The sequence below is a fragment of the Manis javanica genome, chromosome 17 (genome assembly GCF_040802235.1).
Source record: "Manis javanica isolate MJ-LG chromosome 17, MJ_LKY, whole genome shotgun sequence".
Lineage (NCBI taxonomy): Eukaryota > Metazoa > Chordata > Mammalia > Pholidota > Manidae > Manis > Manis javanica.
The window spans coordinates 13350863-13368357 of record NC_133172.1 but is presented as its reverse complement, the minus strand read 5'-3'; the positions used below and the strand labels follow the sequence as shown (position 1 = coordinate 13368357).

Genomic DNA, 17495 nt, shown 5'->3' with positions numbered 1-17495 from the left:
TGGAACCATCATACATCGCTGCTTAGAATGTAAAATGGTGCGGCCACTTTGGAAAGGTCAAAGGTTAAGCATAGAGTTACCATGTGACCCAACACCTGGCCCAGAGCCTCAAGTTGGAACTTCACAGCCCTAAGTGTGCATGCTCTGTGCTGGTGACCTCACACTTGGGCTTTACCCTCTGTCAAACTCAGCGCCCAGTGAAGGGAGGTGTTTACCTAGGAATGGCCCTGCCATGCTTCTAGTTCTGACTCCTTCCCAGGTGCAGATGATTTGAGGCAAGAAAATAATCCTGTGTATCTACTAGCTGGTGTCCCTAGACCATGACTTCCCATCTTTTAACACCAGTCTCCTTTTGTAGAAAATGATAATAGTGCCTACCTGTTAAGGTTGTTATAAAGAACATGGATTAGGGTGCAAACAACAGGCATAATCCAAATCAAATGGTTTAAACAATAAGGATTCAGTTGGTTATCCCCCTTATAAACAGGCCACATGTAGGGTAGGCTCCACTATTTTTAGCCTAATATTCCAATATGTTTTTTGCATTGCTTCATTTATAAACAGAGGAGGGAAAAACCAATACACAAAAATTAAGCAAAAGCTACCCACACTCTTGTCCCTTTATTTGCTAGTGATGTAAAGCAACAAATGAAAGTTTTCTGATCCCAAGTCCTACAGGTAATTACTGTTTAGAATTTACAGCATATTTTTCAGACATTTTTTTCTGTCTACGTATAGATAACATCTGCGTTACAGACACAAATATATTTTAAACAAAATAAAATCATATAACATATGTTGATTTTCAAACTAGTTTGGGTGTGTCTAGAGCAGCTATTAAAAACTCATATGCATAATCCATAAAAAGAAGATAGGTGGTTGCCAGGGGCTGAGAGGAGAGAGGATTGGGTACCAGGTTTCCATTTGAAGTGGTGATAGTTGCATGGCACTGTCGATGTACTTAATGCCACAGAGCTGTACACTTTACAATGGTTAAACTGGTAACTGGTAATTTTTTACATAACATGTATTTTACCACAATCTTTTAAATTAAAAAAAAAAACATATCCCTAAAGAAGACAGAGAGAGAAGGTAAATGAGTAAAGAAAGACACGTGTACGGCAATGAGGGATGGGAACCAGGGTGAGCTGAGAAGGTCAGGCCGGTGATCACTACTCAACAATTACCTGTCACCATGGGAGAAGGCAGTTTTTAGGATTTTTCAAGACAAGACAGAAATGTGGGTTTTATGCGAAAACCACTTATTTTAGATATGTGGCAAGTAAGTGACATTTTTAAGAACAGGTATGAGTCCGCAAGACCCAACTTACAGCCTTGGCAGTAGATCATCTTCAGGGTTTAGCCAGTTCTACCTGCAGAGTGCCAGGGGCCAGGCGCACGGAGCTTCCTATGCTGCGACACTCTGCCACGGACACAAGTGAGCTCCCTGACGGGGGAAAGGGGAACCATTCACTGAAGTGTAGAGCCCCCACCTCTGAGGTTTGGAATAGGGCTCAGCAAACGTAGGCTCCTCCCCCTTCTGCAGTGGGCGGAGGCTGCATGAATGGACTGATGGGTAGCAGACACAGGTGCGCAAAGGTCTTAACTGTGCCTGTGCAGTTGGCTTGACTCTGTCACTCTGGGGACTGCCCTTCAGATAAGCATGTTCAGAGTAAAAGCATGTCTCCTTGAGCCTGGGCCCCGGAATGAACATACACGGAGCAAACCCAAAACCCACCGACAGTTTGGAGCCAAGCCCAGTCAGCTTGGGGCCTGACACAGAGCCACCCAGAAAAGCCCTCTCTAGATCATCACTCTGCAGCTGACCTCAGTCCAGAGATCAAGAGGCAAAACGCTGAAGCCACTGAGTTTGTGTGCGGATCATCAACCAAAATACTGAGGCTATAACAGTGTCAGGAACCAAAGGATCTGTAAATCCTGCCCCAAGGCCTAGTCTCATGGTTTTCAAACTTTTTGGTATTAGGCTCTCTTTACACTCTCAAAATAATAGATGACCCCAATGAACTTTTATTTATGTGAATTCAATCAACATTTACTATATTAGAAATTAAAACTGAGAAATGTTTAAAAACAAGAATACTCAAAATCATTAGCCATCAAGGAAATGCAAATCAAAACCACCGTGAGCTACCACTTCACCCACTAGCATGACTATAATCAAAAAAGATAGACACTTATTGTCAAAGACATGGAGAAATCAGAACCTTCATACACCACTAGTGGGAATATCAAATGGTGCAGCCACCTTGGAAAACAGTCTGGCAGTTCTTCAGGGAGGTAAACATGCAGTTACCATATGATTAGCAATTCCACTCTTAGGTATATACTCAAGAGAAATGAAAACATACAACTACATAAACAACTGTGCACAAATGTTCATAAGCAGCATTATTTGTAATAGCCAAGAAGTGGACACAACCCAAATGTCCTTATACTGATGGATGGATAAATATAATGTGATATGTCCATACAATGGGATATTAGTTGGCAGTGAAAAGGACCAAAGTATTGACATGGATGAACCTGGAAAACATTATGCTAAGTGAAATGAATCAGATGCAAGAGACCACATATCGAATAATTCTGTATTATATGAGATGTCTGGAATATAGAGAAGAATGTAGTTGCTTCCAGGAGCAAGGGGTTGGGGAATATCTGTTGAAACACTAATTGGTGCAGCATTTCTTGTTGGGGTGATTAAAGTTTTCAAAAACTGATTGTGGTGATAGTTGTACAACTCTGTGGATATGCTAATAGTCATTGGATTGTGTGCTTTAAATGGGCAAATTGTATGGGCAAATGTGAATTATATCCCCAAAAAAGCTGTTATTAAAACACACATACACACACACATACATAAATACTTAAACATTCCATTAGCCAGCAGAGCAATGATGTCATCACAATATAACCTCTAAAAAACTCCAATAAGTCCATGGGAGAATTAACAATGAAAAGGACAAAAAATATCTTCATATTATTACAGAAATAGTACTGAAAGGGTCCCTGACCCACACTTTGGGAACCACTGTCCCGGCTACTGGCAGAGCCACATGTCTTTCACAAGCCCTGGGGTTAGGGCCCCCATCCCTGCCCCTGGATGGCTACCAGGTTTTTAGACCCTTCTCAGTTCCTGCTCCATGAAGATAAGCACCTCCAAGGGGACCCTGAACACAGCACCATCCCCTCAGCCTCTCCACCTACTGGGAAGCTGTCAGGGAAACCTGCCTAGAGTGGAGGCAACCAGTGCTGAGTCTCGATAGAGAAAAAGAAGAAAGGGCTGCCTGGCAGATGAACAGTCTACTCTGGATCGGAAATGACTAGCTGTCCAGAGCCGCTAGGAGGTCCCTCACCTCTGAGCCACTGAGCTCTCTTTCTCATTCATTTTGTTCTTGTTCTTAACGAGAGTGGTTGTCCTTACTGCTCCCAGTGTGGCCTTCTTCCCTTTATGTGTTCAGCTGGATTTCATCTTTACCACAATTCTAGAGGCTAAGTGCCAGGGTAGCCCCTTTCACAGATGAATAAACTGAGGCTCAGATGGAGACGAGAACTTGCACAAGATCACACAGGGCAGAGATGACTTTCAAAACTGTTTTCTTGATCTGAAGTCCCAGCTCTATGCCATTGCTTCATATTTTATCTCACAGAATCAAATGTATGTCCTTCAGGAGCAACTGCTGTTTAACATCTGTTATTATTATCCCTCACCCAATGTCTGAGATACTGAACTGGGACAAAGTGGGTGTTCATTTGGTAAGGAGATGGCTGGAACTTGCCCCCTTGACTACATCAGGCCTTTCTGGAGACACCTGCACCTTGCAGCATTGTGCTGAGCTCACACTACCTGCTGAGCATGTCCTCAGTATTTTTTGTGTATTAATACATTTCATCTCCACAGCAATTACAGGGGTGGGTTCTACTATTAATGGCTTTAAGGATGAAGAAACTGAGGTATAGAGAAATTCTTTGCTCAAAACTTTGCACACTTAGTAAAATGTCAGAGCAAGTTTTTGACTTTAGCCAGCTCATGCTTTTACCATACTACACTGTGTCTTGGAGGGTCTGAAGGAAGCACAAGACTTTGCAATTTTTGCCAAGAAGTCCACACTCAGCCTCTGGGGTACACTGAATAACCACAAAGAACTCCTTGCCTTATCCCCAGAACCCGGGAATATGTTCTTTCACATGGCCATAGGGACACTGCAGATATGACGAAGTTAAGGACCTTGGGATGGGGAGCTCATTCTGGACCATCCTGGTCACCCAGTGTAATCACAAGGGCCCTCATAAGAGTGAGGTGAGGGGATCAGAGTTTGAGAGAGAAGATGTAAGGATGGAAGGAGAGGTCCAAGTGGAAGAAGATGCTCTCTGGGTGGCTTTGAAGGCAGAGGAGGGAGCCACGAGTCAAGGAATACAGGCAGGCTCTAGAAGCAGCAAAGGGCAAGGAGATGGATTCTCTACTACAGCTTCCAGAAGGAACCAACCCTGCCAACACCTTGATTTTAGCGCAGTGAGATCAGTTTCAGACTTCTGGCCTCCAGAACTATAAAGTAAGGTTGGGGGGTTTTAAGCCCCTGGTGTGGCGGCAGGTTGTTACAGCAGCACCAGGGAACAAATACAGTCTGTTCAACGTGAGGTGCCAATTCACCTCTCCCACCACATGATGGAACTAGAGAGTCTCACAAAAGACAAGAAATGCTTAGCTCCTGGGCAGACAAAAAACGTAAAATGTCCACCATCCACATTAAGGGGGACTTTTGTGTTTCCTTTAATATTTAAATGACTCCTAAGAATGAATTCACACACCAATAGTATAATTTAAAGAAGGTACAAATTCACTGTATTGTAGTGGTGAACACTATATAAAACTCTTTCTTGCGTTCATTTAAAAATATTTACTGAGCCCCCACTATGTGCACACACTGTTCTAACACTGGGGATTCTGCACGAACACAAGGGACAAAATTCCTGCCCTGTGCTCATGTATCTTATACAATCTGATGGTGAGACTGATAATAAACAAAATGATGAGTAAATTATACTAGATGGAGGTGAATGCAATGAAGAAATATATGTCAAAGACAAGGGGTGCTAAGGCAGGAGTGGTAGTTTAATGAGTAGTCAGGGACACCCTCTATGAGAAGGCAGCTTTTGAGAGGGTCCTGAAGGATGGGAGGGAAGGAACCCTGGGGATCTCTGGGGAAGGAAATGCCAGGTACAGCGGAGTGAACAAGGAGAAGAGATGAAGAGTTGAGAGGAGAGGAAACAATCTTGCCAGGCCTTGGAGGCCATTGAGGGAAATCTGGATCTTACTCTTAGTGAATGGTAATAAGCACAGAAGGGTCATGATGTGGTTTACATTTCAGCAGAATAACTTAGTGGGGCAGGGGTGGAAGCGCAGAGCCTGGGAAGGGAGTGGCTGCAAAAAGGTGATATGTGTCTTGGTCCAGAATGTTCACATTTGGGATATTTCACAAAGTCAATGGGACTTGCTGACAGATCAGGTGTGATGCACAGAAGAAAGAGGAGAGCATCAAAGAATATTACAAAGATGTTAGCCTGAGCAACAGGACAGATGGAGTTGCTACTAACTGAGGTGGGCAAGCCTGTAGGACAAGCAGGTTTCAAAGGAAAGATCAGGAGCTCAGCTATGAACACAAGCAGTTTGAGAGTCCATTAGACATCCACATGCAGGCGTTGGACATCCAAGTGCAGAATTCAGGGGAGAGGTTTGCACTGGAGGAATAAGTTTGGAACTAACAGTAGACATGGGGATACCCTGCTCAGATCCCCCTTCAAGGCAGGACTTGCAGCTCCAGCCACTGGGAGTGCTGTCAGCAGACAACTTCCTGCTGTCGGCTCCTTCAGGGCCGGCCTCAGTTGCTGAGAGCTGCCTTGCCCAAACACAGATCCTTCCTGGGATGGCCCCATCAGTGACTGGTGAAGTCAGGGATATAAGGCCCAGGATATAAAGCCAAACAAGGGACAGCCAAACAGTGGGTCATCCACGCTCCACAGGTCCTCTTGGGCAGACCAAGGCCAATGCTGTACTTGTACCACATTTCAAATTCTTCATCCACTCAACCCTGGTTCTGCTGTCTCCCTTCCACAGGTGTCAATCCCTAATAAACGTCCTGTTCTTCAAACCGCACCTAGTGTCTGCTTCCAGAGAACTCAAATTCCAACAGGATTCATCAGCATATAGATGGCACAAAAGCCTAAAATTTGCATTTAACATATGTACAGGCCCTAAAATATTTCAGGCCTACTTCCCAAACCATAGATTTGTATTTGTACAGTGAGCCTGACATTTTGACTTAAAAAGACAAGAAGACAATAAAAAACAGCATCTGTGGGCATTTCCCTGAGGCCACAAAAGGAAAGGCTAAAGATGCCCAACCTTATTGGTATTCAGATTCTAATTAAAAACCACAGTACCATGCCACTTCACAGCCAGCAAATTGTCAAAAATTAAAACCTCTCAGTATCAGGTTTTGACCCAAGGAATAAAACAAATATCCACAAGTCCATACTGATCTAAGTAAATGATCAAACAAATAAGTATATGGGGAGAAGGGACAGCTCTTTCTTTTAATAGAATTCTAATTAATAAATTAGAAAGAAGAAGGGATGAAAATCAGTATTAGGCAAATGCCACAGTAATAACTGTTGCAGACACAATCCACCAATGGAGGCTAAAGTTAGTGAGTGAAAATTTGAGAGAAACAGACTTCTATAGTTTCAAAGCGTCTCTCATATGATACTTATAAAGGGAAAGACAGTAACTTTATAGTGAAGTGCAGCAGGCAGTGCTATAACCAAGTGACCAAGGTCAACATTACCAGTAATGAAACACATGGACATCATGAATGGACATCATGAATCCCCTGATATGGTGCGCTGAGACGGGCACACCACCATTCGTCTGGTCCTCCTGGCGAAAATGCATAACTTCTTCTCAACCATGAAAAACATCAGAAAACCCAAACTGAGGGACATTCTATAGCACAGCTGATCAATAATCTTCAAAAGTGTCAAGGTCCTGAAAGGCAAGGACATTCAGAGGAACTGTCACAGACAATAAGAAGCTAAGGAGGCATGACAGCTAAACACTGTGGGATCCTGGATTCAATCCTGGAACAGGAAAAAGACACCACTAGAAAAGCTGTTAAAATCAGGTTGGTAATTTAGTTGATAACATGGTTTCCAGTGTTAGTTTGCTGGTTTTGATCATTGTCCTGGAGAGTTAACATGAGGGGGCTCAGGGAGGGGAGATAGATGAGAACTCTGCACTCTCTCTAGGTCTGACATTATCTAACATTGCCCCTTCCCCCTTACTCTCTCCGGGTCCACTTGCTCCAAGGGAAGCCAGACTCATGAAGCCACTCTGGAGAGGGCAACATGGTGACGAACTGAGACCTCCTACCAACAGCCAGCACCGTCTTCCAAGAGTGTGAATGAGCCACCTTGGAAGATGGTCCCACAGCCGCAGTCCAGCCTTCTGATGACGGAAGTCCTGGCCGACATCGTCACTGCGTTGGCTTTGAGGCAGAATGATTCAGAGAAGCCAACCCCACAATACCTGACCCACGGAAAGTGTGCTTTGAGCTTCTTTTTTTAAATTGAAGAATAGTTGACGTACAATATTCCTGAGCTACTTTTTTAGAGAAAGTATTATCTAGAGTGACCACCAGATGGCGCCTGGATTCCAAGGATGGAACTGAAAAGTCTACCAACATTGTAAAGAGGTCAACTGCCCCCAGTTTGCTGAGAAATATATCACAATCCTAATAAAAATGTCATCAGGGTTTTTTGCGAGAACTAGACAACTTGATTATAAGGCTCATTTGGACGTACAACAGGCAAATACAGGGGAAAAACCTGAAAAAGGTGAAGGAGAAAGAAGAGAAAGTGCAAGAGCAGCTCCACCAGATATTAAAAACAACATAAAACACAGTGTTAGTGGTGCATTAACAGGCGTACAGATCATGGCAAGGATTAGGATATGCAGAAACTGAAAAATTGCTTTTGGAACTTTACGTGATTATATAATCATTTTTTATTTAGGAAGTGGCTTCAGGGAAGCCAACTAGATAACCAAAAAGAAAAGCTTGAATCCACTCTTCATGCTGGATACCAGATTAAATCAAAGTACATCAAAGACCTAAGTGAAAAAATACAACATCACAAATAATTTTAAAAAAACAAACACTGGGGAGTATCCTAATGACCTGGGAGTGGGGTAAATTCTCCAAACTTATCATCAAAATCCAGGCACATTAAAAGAGAATTTTGTTAAATGACCAAGCAAAAATGCAAACCTTTTGCGACTTCAAAACTTAAACCCACCATACGCAGACTAAAAATGACAAAATGAGCAAAATATTTACAACTTATATCACAGACTAAGGGTTAGTATCCCTAAAATATAAAGAGTATCTAAACCTTGAGGGGGGAAAGACCAAGAAACCTTTTGAAAAGTGGGCAAGATATATGAACAGAGTTCCCATAAACAGAAACACAAATGTCTCCTACATATATAAAAATTTGCTCAACCTCACTCAAAATTTTTCAAAGCCACAAAGTAAAACTACACTGAAATCCTTTTACCCACCTACCAGATTAGCAAAAATCCAAATGTTTGACAACATTCCTCTGGCAACACTGTGGAAAAGCAGAGATTCTCACACCTGGCTGGTGGAATGCAAAAAGATAAAGCCTTCCATGGAGGAGAATTTGGTTATATCCAGCACACATACCCTTTGGCCTAGTGATCCTACATCTAGGATTCTATGGAAAAGACAGAGACAGAGATGACATGCCACTTGAATGTGCCTCTTCACTGCAGCACTATTTGTAACTATTTAAATGGCCATGAACAGTGCTAAGCTACATTCATAAAAATAGAACTCCATACAGCTGTAAAAGGAAATAGGATATATTAGGATTATACCTACATAAGATGTGTGGGCGTCATGACCTCCAAGATATAATTAAGTGAAAAAAGCAAGGTGTAAATTGGCGAGCAAAGTATGCTACCTTTTGTGCATAAGGAGGCATAGGGTCTTCCCTAGCTGTCTGGGACCTGGCCCTCGGGTGCTTACAGCAGGTGTAAAAGCCTGAGAGGAGAAGGTGGCCATGTGGGCTCTGGAGCCATTGTCTGTATTTGACCACACCCTGGGTGGCTCATTTACTATCTTTAGGAATTGGCTAGTCCTGGAAGGGGCAGTCCCTCCAGAGCCAGCAAGGGCCCAGATGTCAAAGCCTCAGGATACAGAGAGGAATGACCTGTTTAATACACCTCCTTGGCCTCGTGCTACACTTGACCCACCTTCTTGAACCTCCATGGTCCCTCACTGTCCATAACTCCTCAGCCCTCCGGCTCCACTGCCTCCACCCTGCCCATCCTTCTCAGTGTCTGTCCTGGTCTCTAATCCTATGGACACCTGGCCAGGGGATTTTCTCATGCTGCTTGCTTTCCTGGGTAGGCTTATCCAGGCTTCTGCTGCCACCTAGATGCTGATCACTCACAAATCTAAATTTCTATTCAGACATCTCTCCTGAGCTCAAGACCTATAGCCAACTGCCTATTGGATGTCTGCACTTGAGTAGCTCAGTTTGGAACCTGATCAAATCCAAAAGCAAGTCGATCATCTCCACCACCACCCTCCTCCTCTAGTGCCTGTATCCTGTGAATGGGCACCACAGTCCATCTGGGACCCAGGCCAGGAATCTGGGAGCTATTCCAGGTAGAATCAAGATCTTTTAAGTAGCTCCCCTTGGTCACCTCTTCTCCACCTGCCTCCCACAGCTCTGGTGTGAGCAGTCCTCATCTCTAACTTGAATGACCGCAATGCTCCCTGAATCAATCAGGATCCAATGAAGAGACAGAAACTACACAAGTTACTTTAACAGAGAGAATTTAACACATGGAATATAAGGGATTGTCAACTTGGTATAAAGTTGTTATCTAGATAGCCCCTTCTGAAACACTCGGCGCTCCTGGTGCACCCGCTCGGTGCCTCTCCTGCCCACCCAGACTCAGAGCTGCACTGGAGGCAGGGACTGTCTCCATGACTGCTACACGCTCAATACCGTGACTGTGCTCAGCAAATATATTTTTCCATGAAAGACGAGTTTGGTATACATGAAAACTATGGGAAGGAAGTAATAAAGGTTCGTAGATGCAATTATCTGAAAAAAAAATAAGCCTCCTGACTTAATCAAGAGAGGCAGAAGAGAGCTAGAATGCTTGCGCCAACCCCGAATCACTTCATCCTAAACTCATCGACCATCATTCCTTCTCTGCACTTCCCTCTGTTTCTACACCTTTTCATAAAATGCTTTCCTCACCCACACCTACTAAAAGAAAGCTGGCTTCATGCATGAGAGCATGCCTCTGTCCCTCTTTCCTTTCCCCAGCTCCCGCTGTTCTCACCTCGCCTCCGGTCTTTCTTATCAGTACATCCCACAGGTCCTCAAACCAAGTCATGCGGGAGGATCACCAAGATGCTGCTTGTCCTCAGATTCATTCCTGAGCAGAAGGACTAGAATGACGCCCTGAAAAAAGAAACAACGCTGCGTGAGTGACACGTCCTGGGCCTGGGCTTGCTCAGTCTGTGCGCCGAGCCGGGCTGTGCTCTGGCCGTGATGTGAACAGCGTCTGAAAGGCCCCCGTGCGAAATCATAGTTCCTCCCTCCGAGAACAAGATAATGTCTGAAATTCCAGCAACAGAGAGGGAATTAGTTTGCTGGGCCCACCATAACAAAGTAGCACAGACTGAGTGGCTAAAACGACAACAGAAATTTTTATTTTCTCACAGTTTGGGAAGCTGAATGTCCAAGATCAAGGTGTTGGCAGCTTTGATTTCCTCTGCAGCCTCTCTCCCTGGCTTGCAGACTGTGAACATAACTAGGTCACTTTCTGTTTTTCTGACCAAACCCCAGGAAATATGCTTTGTCTGTAGCCATATGACTAATTTCTGTCCAGAGGGATGTGAGCGAAAGTGAGGTGGGCGAGTAATTCAACTAATTACATCTACAACAACGCTATCCAAATAAGACCACATTCTAGAGTATGGGGGGGTGTGGGGGGGATTGGGATTTCAGCATATCTTTTGTGGTGGGGGGGACAGAATTCAACTCATAAGAGCTAGTAAAAAAAATGTAGAATATCTTTATGACTTTAAAGTGAATAAAGATTCTTAAACCCAGAGAACATAAACCATGTAGTGAAAATGAGATTGATTTGTCTGTGCTAAAATTAAAGATTTCTTCTAAACAAAGACATGATTGAAAAACATAATGAGTGACATACTGGGAAAAGATATTTTCAGCTTCAAAAAAAAAGTGATGAATATCCAGAACATACAACAAAATCCTGCAAACATTTAAGAATAGGAAACCCAATAGAAAAAACTGGACAAAAAATATGAATAGGCAATTAACATAAAAGGAAATCCAGATGGTTAAATCTGAAGAGATGCTCGGTCTCATTCATAATCAGTGAGGAAATTACACCACATTAGTTTAAATCCATCCGTGTGGCGAAAATCAGGTCACAGAGGAACTAGTATTAGAGAAGACGTGGAATTTGGAAACATCCTGCACCTCCAGGTGGTGTAATTCAGTATGTATATCCTATAATCCAGAGAAACTCCTACACTTGTATCCCAAAGCATACAAGTACAAAATAGTTGATTGAAGTACTATTTTGTAGTAACAAAGATTTCAAGGCAATATAAGTCTTTATTAGTAAGTAAACAGTTAAGGATAGTGAACTAATAACTTGGAGTACTACGCAGCTATCAGAAGCAATGAATGAGATGTATAAACAACATGGAAGGCTCTTAAAACAATATTGAGAAAGAAAAGTAAAAGTAGAAATTTTACTTAATAAATTTAATCTAAATTTATCTATTTATTAAGTAATAAATAAAATTACTTAATATCATTTTTGTGAATTAAAAACATTTACATATACAAAGCACTATACACCTTTTGGTAGTATAGACACATCCAAGACCCATAAATTAACAACATTAGAAAGTGTATCTATGAAGAGGAGGAAGAAATAAAAGTGGGAGTGGGATATGGGGGGAAGATCACATAATGTAAAAGAATAGCTTTACACAAACTATTCCAGATAACATGTTAGAAATGAAACAGTATCATAAATTTAACTCTCTGAAAAAGAAAAAAAAGAATAAAGGAATGACAAAAGAAATACCAAGGAAATGTTAAGAAAAAGGAAGCATTAAAAGCAAAAAATATTAGGAAAGACAATGAAGGATATTTCATTCTGATAAAAGGAATAATTCGATGAGGTCATACTAATATCATGAGCCCTTATGCATCTAGCAACAATACTTCAAAATATATAAAGCGAAAACTGATACAGCTAAAAGGAGAAATTGACATATCCTCACTCATAATGGGAGACTTTATCAGAAACCAATAGACAAAACAGAAAAAAAACTAAGAATCTAGTAGATAAGAATTAGACAATTAATAAACCTGTATAGTCAAACCTCTGATCCCAACAACTAGAATACACATCCTTTAAAAACACATACAGAACACTTCCAAAACAAAAAAAAAAAGTCATATACTAGGTCAAAGAGGAAATCTCAACAAATTTCTAAGAATTTATAACATTTAAAATATGTTCTTTGAATAAAATTAGATATTAACTATAAAAAGATAATCAAGGAACTCCATTCACTAAAATATTCAAAAATACATTTCTAAATAATTTGGGGTTTAAGAAAATTGAAATGACATCATTGGGAAACTCATGACAACGGAAACACCACATATCAAAATCTGGAGTATAATGATTAACAAACACTAAAATGGGGGAGAAAAAGAATGGTGAAACAAAATAACCCCTCCCCCTCAAAAATAAAAAAGATTATCAGTAAAATAAAAAGCTGGGTTTTTTTTAAAGATCAATAAAACTATAAAATTTTTGCAAGTGTGATCCAGAAAGATAAGAGAAGGAACAAATAAATATCAGGAAAGCCAAAGGAACTATAACTTCAGATATAAATGACACATAAAAAATAATATGTATAAAGTTATGCCAATAAATCTGAAATCCTAGATAAAATAGATACTGTTTTATGTTAATACAAATTACAAAAATTCTTTCCAGGAGAAAATAATAAATCTGAATAAACCAATATCCACAGAAGTTGAAATTGTAGTCAAAGACCTACAAAAAAGGCATCAAGCATGGATGATCTTACAGTCAAACTCTACCAAATGTGCAAAGAACAGATAACTCCAGTATACTGCAAACCATTCCAGATCATAGAAAATGATAGGTCATTCACCCAAATCACAGAACAGCGCTAACAGTTCCCTAATGTAAAAACTGGGCAAGGATGGAACAAGAAAGAAAACCATGGGCCAATTCCATTCATAAAAACAAATGCAAACAACCCTAAATAAAAATATTAAATCAAATCCAGCAGTGGTAAAAAGGAGAAGGAGGATGGTTCAATATTACCAGATTAAGGTAGAAAAAACATGTGATCACATAAATAAATGCATTAAAAATATTTGATAAAAGTCAACACCTACTTCTAAAAAAATCTCTTAGCAAAGTAGAAATAGAATTTGATAAAGGACTTCTAGAGATCTACTGAAAACATACTTAGCAGTGAAACCTTAGGGTTATTCCTTTAAAAGTCTAGAACAAGACAATGCTTCCCCTTTATTACCACTATTATTGGAACTTTTAGTCAAAAGGGGAGGAGGAGATAAATGAGTTTCAAAGATTGGAAAGACTAAACTGTCACTTTTCTTGCCAACACAGGATCATATATCTGGGAAAGTATGCCGAATTATCTGTCGATCCTAGAAGAAGAGCGAGTTGAACAAGATATCAAGATCCAAGATCAGCATTAAAAACACAACAGCAGTAACTGACTAGAAAAAAACAACAAAATCTCAGCCATATAAGTAAATTTAAACAATAAAGTCCCAGTGAATGAGCAGAAGAAAGTATGTACAAGATATCCCAGAAGAAAATTGTATCTATGTCCAAGAATGGAAGACTCGATAATAAAACGTCTTAAATTTTCCCCAAATTAATAACATTCATTACAATCCCAATTAAAATCCAAATGATTTTTTAATGGAATTGACAACTTCCATCCCACTCCCCATCCCCATTGCAGGGCCCACCAGGTTCCTTTCCTCACCCAAGTCTAGGCAGCTGTTTGGAGACCACCTGCTCTACTGTTTACCTGCTTCTTTGACTTGAATCACCCCATAAGCAGTTGGTAAACAGAATAATGATGCCACCATACACAAGCATGTTGTTTAATATGCAATTTTCTCCAAGGTAGTTAAGATTTTGAAGCTTAAATCCTATGTAGGATTTAAGATTTTGGTGCATGCTTTCTCACAGTTAAAGAGGAAGGCTTAGTAATAAAAAAAGATATTTAGAGAAAAAGCTGCAAACCTACAGAATTGTCTTTCTTTAGATCCACAGTGATACGCTTAATGGCTTCAAAAACCACAACACTATCACCGCCCCCCTGTGTTGAGAGAAAGCTTCTGCATCCATGGATGTTTTATTGCCCTCGTCTAGCTCAGATTAGCACATAGTCTACAGGCATACACCTGATCATCTACAATTGCTCTCTTACAACACTAAACTGTTTTCTACCTTTATCTTGCATCTACCTACCACTTCAGCAGTTTATTAAAAATAAAAAAATAATAATAATAAAGGGAGAAATGTGGGATCCACATATAAATCAAGTATAAAAATCAAACGAATATTCATATTTGACCTGATTGTTTATAGTTCATAATGCGTGATCAGAACCGAAAGTTTCTGTGATGACTGCCCTTGTACTGTTCACCATGTAAGAACTTATTCACTATGTAAGAATTCGTTCACTATGTAAGAACTTGTTCGTTATGCTTCAGAAGATTGGAGACTGATGAGAACTAGGCTTGAGATGGATTAATGATTGTGCATTGAGCATTGACCCCCTATACAGAATTTTATTGTTGTTAACAACCATTTGATCAATAAATATGAGATGCCCTCTCAAAAAAAATAATAATAATAATAAGGGAGAAATGTGGGATTCCCATATAAATCAAGTATAAAAATCAAACAAATAATCATATTTGACCTGATTGTTTATAGTTCATGATGCGTGATCAAAACTGAAAGTTTCTGTGATATGACTGCCCTTGCACTGTTCACCATGTAAGAACTTATTCACTATGTAAGACCTTGTTCACCATGTAAGAACTTGTTTGGTATGCTTCAGAAGATTGGAGACTGTTGAGATATAGGCTTGGGGTTGATTAATGACTGTGCATTGAGTCCCCTATACAGAATTTTGTTGTTAACAACCATTTGATCAATAAATATGAGAGATGCCCTCTCAAAAAAAAAAAAACCACAACACTAGATACAAGGTTATGGTATGTGGGAAGGCTGTGAACATAGATGAAGAACCTGAAATGATACTTTCCTAGTATTAAAATGACACATTAATGAACAAGACTACAGGTTGGATCAGATTTTGAATGATGATGAAAATGGACCAAAGTCCATTATAAATTAACATCTCCAGATTAGCATCTCCAAGGATGAACAAGCCCCAGCCTTTAAGTTGCAAAAGAAGCGATGGAAGGCTAAGTGCAAATGCTCCTGGAAATTTAACTGTGCTAATATTTCTATTAGAATCATTACTGATTTTGTAGGGCTCTGATTACAAAGTTGCATATACATTTGGGGCAATCTGTACCTAATTCTATTTTTCCCATAAAGCCTTGTTATTTTAGTGCACTGCTTTGCAAACCCCCAGGATTTTCAGGAACGCACACATCAGGTTATAGCAGAAAAGCCTATACTCAGAATGAAGTGGAATCTCTCTCCTCCGATAGGCATTCTTGATAAATCCTACGTTTCCCTGACAGGTAGCCAGGAAACCGGATACCCACTTCCCTCTGAAAGTGAAATAACTTTCCAGGAGACTCTGGGGCACGGGCAGTTAATTCCTTGGAGCTTGAACACCAAAGCTCCCCTCTTCTTTCCACCCTTCAGACCCCCAGACAACTCCAGAGAGGACAAGTGAAAAGACCCGGAGTTTTGTCCATTACAAGCCTCAGATCTTGAGCAAGTCGCTAAACCTCAGCAGGCCTCAGTTTTCTGCTTTTAATGAGAAGGCAGTGTTTTAAACAAATCACGGTGGTGGTGTTTTTAATTTTAAATTCTTGTTTTGCTATTTATAGTTCTGTGACCTTGGACGAGTAACTTTATTTCTCTATGCGTCATCTGTAAAATGCGGGCTTTGCAAGGATTTAAAGATAACATGTGTGCAAAGCACAAGAAGCATATTTAGCCCCAATAAATAGAAGTTCCTATTATGGAAGACAGGGGATTCCCGGGGGCTCGAGTTCTGACTGAGGAGGCAGAGGACCCCAGAACTGGTAGGAAAAGCAGACGTAGCTGTGATTTCCTCGGGGTCAGTAAATACATCCTCCCAGCCCCGTCTTCCCCGCAGAGGCCTCGCCATCAGGGCGACCCGCTAGCTTACTGAGGCCACCCATCGGCTCTCCGAAGCCTGCGGTTTGGGAGCCGCCTCCCGCAGCGCCGGTTCCAGAACGGCCTACATTTCCCGGTGTGCACCTCGGATCGGGGTCCCAAGGGGGTAGTCCAGCCGCGGGGATCTTGTGCCGGCTGCGTTAGAGGTTCGAGGCTTTAACCATCTCTCACGCAGCTCCTACTTCTCGCTTTGCGGAGCCCGTCCGTCACCGTCAGCATTCAGCGCTTGGCCTCCTCCTCCTTCGCGCCTCCAGACGTCCGGCCCGGCCCACCGGGACCCAGGGAGGGTCCGAGGCCAGGCTTATCTCCCGGGGAGGATTCCTCCGGCCCCACGGAGTCCCCACTGCGGCCCGTGGCTGGCAGCCGCGCTCTGGGGGACTGAAGGGAAGGGAACGAACCTTGAGGCCGCACAACCGGAGACTACAACTCCCAGGTGGCACCGCGCGGCGGCGGCGACACGTCACTCGGGCACCGCCAACTGCCCCGGGAAGCGGCGCGGGCGGGGGCAGGACTGGGGCGGACTTGGAGGCCGGTGCTGAGGATGGGGACGACCCGACAGCCCCGCGCGTGAGGAGGGTGAGGGGCGCGCCACCCCGCCCCGGGGCGGACGCCCCCCGCGCCTCGCCACCTCCACCCCGCCCGGCGGTAGTGGTCCGGGATGCGGAGCCGGGGGCCGCCGGTGGAGCTGTGCGGGGTGAGAGGCGCGAGGAAGGGGGCTGCCTGCTGCCCTCGCCCTCGTCCCCCACCGGCGGGCCCCGGCAGGAATTCAGGAGCCGCGCGGCCAGGCCCTCTTAGAGCCCTAACGTTTGGGGGGGACAGGTGAACCCATCGCCCTACCCCCACCACGCCCCGCCTGGGCAGCTGAATCAGCGGGGCCGACCCTGCCTTCTTA

At 42.4% G+C, this 17495-nt stretch overlaps 1 protein-coding gene across 5 annotated transcripts in view; it reads right to left on the bottom strand.

Moving 5' to 3' along the window:
- Positions 1-16845, bottom strand: part of LOC108390482 (uncharacterized) — a 118315-nt gene extending 101470 nt beyond the window's left edge. For 2 of the 5 annotated variants that reach the window (XM_037013873.2, XM_073226078.1), the window contains exons 1-2: positions 16688-16845; positions 10460-10581 (exon numbers count right to left, since the gene is read on the bottom strand). The gene's annotated coding sequence lies outside the window, so the exon portion shown is untranslated. Of the gene's footprint in view, positions 1-10459; positions 10582-10842; positions 10952-16595 lie in introns of those variants that run through there. The other 3 variants (XM_073226077.1, XM_073226079.1, XM_037013874.2) reach the window with 2 other exon arrangements.
- Between the last annotated feature and the right edge of the window lie 650 nt (positions 16846-17495).